Source organism: Nicotiana attenuata, unplaced genomic scaffold (genome assembly GCF_001879085.1).
Source record: "Nicotiana attenuata strain UT unplaced genomic scaffold, NIATTr2, whole genome shotgun sequence".
NCBI classification, from domain to species: Eukaryota; Viridiplantae; Streptophyta; class Magnoliopsida; order Solanales; family Solanaceae; genus Nicotiana; species Nicotiana attenuata.
Window position 1 is genome coordinate 486,568 of NW_017670406.1, and position 8,591 is coordinate 495,158.

An 8,591-nucleotide genomic window follows, 5' to 3' on the forward strand; every position below is an offset into this window, starting at 1 on the left:
TCAAACACCAAAACAACCAAAGCAAAATAAAACAAAACAAAATCAAACAGTCAATTGTTACAATTACATACATACAATGAAGTATCCCCCACCCCACACTTAAAATGAAGATATGTCCCCATGGCTTAAAAATTTAAAGAACAGTGAGGTAAAGGAAATTCCTTGAAGGATCACTCCTGATCGGAGACAGTGTCTGGGTTCACGTTGCAAGCACGACCCAGAGCTCTCATCCAGCCCAAGAATTTCTTCTCCAACTTCACCTGCCGGTCAGCCACCGCGTCTACACGAGCACCCAAATCAGTGACTGAGGTACGCAACCCAGCCATCTCCTACTCAATAGCTGTCATGCGGGTGCTCTGGCGGGGCTGTGATGGGCCTGCCTCGTCAACTCTTGGAGGTGGGGGGACCACAGCTGCTTCAGCATCATCATCATCATCATCGGACTTGTCAACATTCACCACCGGCTCCATCCCAATTTTGATTTTTCTAGCTAGGAACGGGGCTTTCATTGCTAACTTCCCATCAATTCGAGGGTCTTCAGGGACTCTAGCAAGACGGCAGAGCCTGGTGACTAGAGAAGGGAAGTAGAAGCCTTTGAGCAACTCCGGTGATCTAATGAACATCTCATCATGGAGAAGCCTGGCCACATCAAAATCCCTGTGTGCCATGAAACAGTAAATAGCAGCCGCCCGTGGTAGATTGACATCAGTCGTGTTGCTGGAGTGCAACAACCGACTGTTGATAATGGTGAGCCAACACTTAGCCTCCCAATTGAGAGATTGGGAGTTAAGTGTGATCCTAGGCTTTATCCAAATATATTCCCTGTCGGGCACACAAATAATCTCAAGAATAGTCCGCCACAAGGCTCATGTTGAGCTATAAGTCCGATAATCATCAGTATCCCCCCTGAACACTGGCAGCTGGTACACCCTGCGGATGGCCTCAATAGACGCGTTTACCGGTGTATTCCTAACAGTAACAATTCCCTCCTCATTTTTCGGGCAGTTCGCATAGAACTCCCGTACTACCCGAACATTGGCCTCCTCCGGTACCTCGAAGAAGATGTCCATCTGACACCTCCTCAACTCAGTGAAGATGTTTGGACATTCCACCTCTAAGGCTTGGCGGTCAATATGCACCTTGTGAGCACGTGATTTTTTCCCTATATGAATTACTCCCACAGTTTCAAAACAAAATAATTTCTTCTCATTATTTGCAACTTTATGGATTTTTGGGGCATTTTCTGTTAATTGTTTGCATTTGTCTTTGCACTCTTATTTTTGTTTAATTAATGAAAAATACAAAAAAATATTGCATGTGCATTTAGGAGTTAATTTTACACTTTTAAAAGTTAAGTAGTAATTAAGTTGTTTTTATAAAATGGAAAAATCACAAAAATAGTTTACTTTTACACTTTTAATTTTTATTTTGATTTTTTCAAGTAGTTTTCTTTTAATTAATGGTGATATTTAATATTTAGGTTTAATTAGTGTTTTTGATAAGGAGAAATTTTTGGAATTAAAAGAAATTAGAAAATTGGAAAAAAAAGAGAAAGAAAACAAAGGGAAAATTAGAAGTATTAAGCTTTGAATTCAGTTCTTTCAAAGCCCNTCCTTTCATCTGAGCCATTGATTTGGCTTCATCCAACGGTCCAGGTTCCTTACCCCAATTACATTAATATGTCCAAACAACCTTTAGAGATCAATTCGTTCCAACACACCCCTGTTCCTCATCTCTTTCATCTCTCTCAGATCAACCCTAGCAGCCTTAATATTTCCACCATTCTTACCAGTGATTAACCTTCCAAACATCACCAAAAATCAACCCTATATTCCCCATGATCCTTCAAGCACTATGCTGATACAAATCTCTGCAAATTCCCTCCCTCGAATCCAGTCAATCCAGATTTAAAAGAAGGAAAAGAAGAAAAGGGTAAAACCTCTCAAAGTCATCGAGTCTTAGAGGACGATTAGGGCTGAAATCGCCCTTGGTGGTTTGTTCTCAACGAGAATAATCGATTGAGGCTGATTTTGGATCGAATCAAAGTCCGCATGAGTTCATCAAGCCTCGTCCGCATACCTATGTAGGTATTTCCATTTTTCCCTCATTCTTCTCCGTTTCATTGTTTCGTTCCTCGCCGCTGTCCCCTCTGTTTCCTCTTTTCTTGTTCATTTTGTTTACTGTCTTAAATTGTTACGTTTGCGTGATTGAAATCGAGTCGTTTCAGTGCAATGTTCTGTTGGTTTCGAATTAGCATTTGTCAGTTTTACTTTGTTTTATTTAGTTGTTCAATTTTGCTTTTGGGTCTAATATTAGAATGTGAAGTCTTTGTTTTCTTTAGTTTGATTGGGGAATTCACCTGCCTAAAATGAAATTGGGTCTGCTGAGGGTGAAAGGCCCAATTAGCTGTTCAACTCGATGGGACAGGGGCCCAAGGGTATTTGGGCAGTTTGGGGTGCAAGGTCTGTCAGTAGGTAAATATAGGGTGCTGGGAGGGTAGTTTAGGAAATAGGACATGGGGAAATCTTTGGTAACTAACTTAGAAGCTTCTAGGTGGGGGTTTGAATTGCAATTTCTGATTTTTGATGATATTACTTGGGTAGCAAGTCAGGAATTTAGGGGTAACTTAGTTAAATCAAAAATTCAAAGGGGGTAAAGGGTAAAAAAGCTAATTCTGAAGTTTGCCCTAATGACTTGCCTATAAAGGCATTGTGTACTTGCCTTGCAAGTGAGATTTGGGGAGAACTGAAAAATACTGGAAAACTGAGGCAGCCAAAACTACAAAATCTTGTTGTTCTATTGAAAAGGCCGGAAATCCTTTAGGTCCCCATTTTGAAATAACCCCTGAACAGCTGAAGTTTAAAATGATTTGAGTCTATTTGGTACTGAAGTGTTTGGTTCAGTTTGGGGTCGGAGTTTGATAGCTGGGGTTCTATTGACGTTGTGTGGTTTCGAATTTGGTTTAATTTGGTTCCTTTCGATCATTTCTGGGCTGTTTTGTTACTGATTCGTCACTGCTATTACTCTACTGATCCCTCACATTTCCTTGTCCATTTCAATCTCCAAGTACTTACCCTTGATCTCAAAATGTAAAGGCCAACCCATGTGGTGTTTTGAGGAAGAGAAACTGAAGATTTCTGTTGCAATATATCTCTCTTTTGTTCACCTTTTTTAATTTATTTGAATCATTGTCTCATTCTCTGGATTTAACATGTTCAAACCATGCTGCGAGTAAGAAGAGGCTTGATAGATGTAACTGGAATGGTGTTAATACTCGTTGATTCTGTTTTGTTCTAATTCTTCAGTTTTGTTGTAGTATTGTTAAAGAAGTTAGTTGATTCTGTGTGCCAAATGTCTTGACAACTTCGCTTACTAGTTATTACATTAGAATAAGTAAAGGCAAAGCATGGATTTGAGTGTTATCAATTAGTGCTAGTATCAGGAAAGGTTATTCTAGTCGAATTGATAGCACTTGAGTTTCAAATGAATGTTGTTTGGGATCTTTTGTGTGGAATTAAAGACACACATTTACAGCACATAGTGTTATATGTGCATAAATATTCAGCTGGTCCTGGGTCTTTATAAGGGCATGTAATGTTTATAGAAAAGACTTCTGATGTTGAAGGTTGTTTAAAGTTATGTGTGCAGGAGTTTTCATGTTAGTACGGCCTGTATCTTGATCTGTGTCCCGCTTTGGCTTGGGATCTAGGGGTGTTGGCTGGTAAAATTGTGTTCAAGCTGGTTTTGTTCTAGTAAAATAGGCTTCATTAGCACATTATTGCACGTTAATTGAAGGTGTGAAAGTTGAGGTTGCTTGCTGCTTGTTTGCTAAAACTAGGATTTCTAAAATTTTGCTTTCGAAAATCTGTTTCTTTGTCAAAGGTTTCTGAAGCCATGTGATTTGGGCTTGGAATCCGAACTGGGCTCTCAATGTCTATTGGAAATAGTCCACTTTTCCGATTTGGGCTTCCTTCTTAGGCCGGACGTGGATTGTCAAAGTTATTTGGATTAGCCTATGTTTGGCAGGCAGTTGGGCCTCACGCTGGGCCCACGTACACCTCTAAATCACCAGCCCCTGTCCCCTTGTGAAAAGGCAATCTTTTGTGTTAATTTGATACAGTAAAGCACCTAATGTTTAGGATCATTGAGTTGTCTCAGGGTAATTGAAGTGGGTGGCATCAATATAAATAGTTTTGGGCCTTCCAAGTTAAGTAGCACATTTGAATTAAGAGGTCTTCCTTTTGTTCCAGTGTGGACTTGAGCTTGAGGCCCGAATTCCTTGAATGCTTTTAACAATAGTAATTAATAATTAATTAGCGCCCTTTTGGAGACGATCTTGATAGAAAATCGTAGTTCATTTAGGTTGACCTCTAAATAAAAATGAGGTGCGCCGCGCCAAATAAAATGATAAATTGCGTGGCCCTCATTAATCATTTCTTTAAAAATACTTAGAACTCGGGACGTGCCATTTAGCAAATTTCCATGGCCTCCCGCAAAGTTAACAACGCGTTAGTTGCTTTAGGCGCGTCTTTTAATAATATTACCTTCTTAAACTCGGGTGTGCATTTAATGTGACCCAAATCCAAATCCCAAAACGTTGAATAAAATATGTTTAGGATTGCGGGTGCATTTTATGTGATGCGATCCAAAGACATGTTTTAAACGACGTTCAACATTCTTTAAAAAATTGAATAAAAGCGGTTAAAAGCTAAAATTTGTACATAGGTTCAAAATGTATTAAAATCAGATAAATAAACCAAATATAGCAGTTGAGCGACCGTGCTAGAACCACGGAACTCGGGAGTGCCTAACCCCTTCTCCCGGGTTAACAGAATTCCTTACCCGGATTTCTGGTTCGCGACTGTTAAATAGAGTCAAACCTTTTCCTCGATTCGGGATTCAAACTGGTGACTTGGGACACCATAAATCTCCCAAGTGGCGACTCTGATTTTTAATAAAATGAATCCCGTTTCGATTGTCCTTTAATTGGAAAAACTCCCTTTATTATACTCTTCACGGGGTGTAGTAGTATAAAAGGAGGTGTGACACACCTCGTGTAGCAATTTCTTTGCCGCTATTGCATTTGAACCTAGCCTCCGCCGCTTGGGAGACAAACCTAGTGTTGTCAAACTGTGGTGCATGAGCTTGCCCCCTACCTCTCCAGGAGCTTCCCGGTCCACTAATGGAGGGCCCGGTGGTGTGTCTCTTCCTAGATGAACTCATTGTACCTGTCAAACAGAGAAGCACCTATTAGTGAGAGTGGGAAATGTGTGACTATGGGTGGTTACTCAGACTTCACCACAACCATGTCACATTAGCCCTTATAACTTCTTTGGGGCAATTTCCCAAACACCTTGTGGGCAAGGCACTATCCTAACACATATAGCCCTCATGGGTACATCAAAATTCCTCCCAAATCAGATATACTACTACACCATCACACCCCACACTACTTCATTCAACACCCACCAACATACACCTCTCCACCACAATACACACACAGCCCCTTCACCAATCAGTCTCAAAAATGAAATTCAAAAGAAAAACAAGAAGAAACTAACAAAAATCTACTACAATTTACAACCCATTACAACATGAAACTAATCATAAACTACAACACAATACACAAGAAAAGATAAGGGAGATGTGAGTAGCATACCTTAGTGGAGGAAGGGTGAGAGGAATGGAGATGGGGGAAGTGGAATGATTGAAGAAGAAGAAGAAGAAGAAGAGAGGTATTTGGGGGTTAGGGTTTAGAGAGAGAGATGGAAAAATTTTGGATTTAGGGGGGGGGGGGGGGGGGGGGGGACGAATGTTCTGGTGTGTTTTATGCAAAAGGGGGGAGGGGGTGGAATAATTAAGGGGTTTAGAAAATTAAAAGAAGAAGAAGAAAAAAGAAAGAAAAACGGGAAAAAATATAGAAATACCTGGTACCCACTGCGGTCGACCGCGGCCGCGGTGGGTTTAAACATCCGAGGCAGAACGTTTTTGTCTCATCGAGGTTTGTTGCGGTCCCATCGCGGCTTGCCGCGGTGAACTGCCCAGTTCTGAGGCAGAATACTCGCCTCTCACCGCGGTTTTACTGAGGTCGCGGTGCTGACACTTTTTTTTTATTTATTTTATTTTATAGGAAGTTACAAGAACACACTTACAACAACATTCGTGGGTTGCCTCCCACACAACGCCTGATTTAACGTCGCGGCACGACGCAGAAAAGCGCATTTAAGGCTCTTGACCTCTGAGGTTCCGTCAGATTTATCTCAGACACATCCTTTGGCTCTTTCATGCCTATGTATAACTTCAATCTCTGCCCATTGACTCTAAATGTGTGAGAGTCTTTCTCCGAGGCAATCTCCACAGCTCCTGAAGGGAAGACTTCTACCACTCGAAATGTACCAGACCATCGTGACTTAAGCTTACCAGGGAACAACCGTAATCTTGAGTTATAGAGCAATACCATGTCTCCGAGTTTGAAATGTCGCTCAACAATGTTCTGATCGTGCAACCTCTTCATTCTCTCCTTGTAAAACTTTGTGTTCTCAAAAGCAAGATATCTGAACTCGTCAAGCTCATGCAATTTAGTGATTCTCGTTGTGCCCGCAACCTCAATGTCTAGGTTCAGCTGTTTCAGTGCCCACCAAGCTTTGTGTTCAAGTTCCACTAGCAAGTGGCAAGCCTTCCCAAACACCAACTTGTATGGTGACATACCAATTGGTGTTTTAAAAGCAGTTCTATAAGCCCAGATTGCATCATCTCGCTTCTTCGCCCAATCAGTTCTTGTGGCGTTTACAGTCTTGGTCAATACACTCTTTATCTCTCTGTTAGACACTTCCACCTGTCCACTTGTCTGCGGATGATACGGTGTTGCTACCCTGTGACGCACATCATACTTTTCTAGCAACTTCTCAAAAGCTCGATTACAGAAGTGGGTGCCTCTGTCGCTGATTATAGCTCTCGGTGTCCCAAAACGGGTGAATATGTTCTTCTTCAAAAACCCCACCACAACTCTTGCATCATTAGTGGGAAGTGCTGCAGCTTCTACCCATTTGGACACATAGTCTACAACAACAAGTATGTACTTATTGCCAAAGGAGCTGAAGAAGGGACCCATGAAGTCAATTCCCCAAACATCAAACACTTCCACCTCTTGAATCGGGTTCATGGGCATCTCATGGCACCGGGAAATGTTCCCAATTTGCTGGCATTCATTGCAGCCCTTCACCCATTGGTGCGCATCTTTGAACATTATTGGCCAAAAGAAACCGGCCTCTAGCACTTTCGCAGCTGTCCTAACTCCTCCGAAATGCCCTCCATATGCTGATGCATGACATGCCTGCAAAACAGAAAATTGTTCTATCTCGGGGACACACCTCCGGATCATATTATCAACACATATTCGAAACAGGTAAGGTTCATCCCAATAATATATGCGGCAGTCACGATAAAACTTTTTCTTTTGTACTGAGGACAGATCATAAGGAACTATGCCATATGCCAGGTAGTTTGCAAAGTCTGCATACTATGGCACTTCCTCAAGATTGGCCGCGAGCAGTTGCTCGTCTGGAAAGGTTTCCAGAATGTCCTCAACCTCAGTTGAATTTTCAGCTCCCTCAAGTCGTGATAGATGATCAGCGACTTGATTTTCTGTGCCCTTACGGTCACGAATTTCGAGGTCAAACTCTTGGAGTAACAACACCCAACAAATCAGGCGCGGTTTAGATTCTTTCTTCTCTATCAGGTACCTGAGAGCTGCATGGTCAGTGTATACAATTACCTTAGAACCGATCAGGTATGATTTGAATTTATCAAAAGCAAACACCACCGCCAACATCTCCTTCTCTGTCACAGTGTAGTTCAGCTGGGCTCCACTCAGCGTTCTACTTGCATAGTAGATTGGATGCATTAGTTTGTCTTTCCGCTGTCCCAGCACTGCCCCCACTGCGTAGTCACTGGCATCACACATGAGTTCAAATGGCTGCTCCCAGTCGGGGGCAACAATGATTGGTGCTGTGACTAGCCTCTTTTTTAGCTCCTCGAATGCTACCCTGCAATCATCAGAAAACAAGAAGGGGTGATCTTTTTCTAACAACTTACAGAGAGGGTTGGCAATTTTGGAGAAGTCTCTTATGAATCTCTGGTAGAAACCGGCATGCCCGAGGAAGCTCCTGATTGCTTTGACTGAAGTTGGAGGTGGCAGCTTTGCTATCACGTCAACTTTCGCGCGATCCACCTCAATTCCCTTACTTGACACCCGGTGCCCCAAGACTATGCCCTCTTGTACCATGAAATGACACTTCTCCCAATTAAGAACCAGGTTAGTCTCAATACACCGTCTTAGCACACGAGTTAGATTTACAAGGCACTCATCAAACGAGTTTCCCACCACTGAGAAATCATCCATGAATACCTCTATTATGTCCTCCACCATGTCAGTGAATATGGCCATCATGCACCTTTGGAATGTGGCGGGTGCATTGCATAGGCCAAAGGGCATCCTCCGGAAAGCATAAATGCCATACGGGCAGGTGAAGGAGGTCTTCTCTCTGTCCTCTGGTGCAATGGATATCTGATTATACCCTGAGTACCCATCC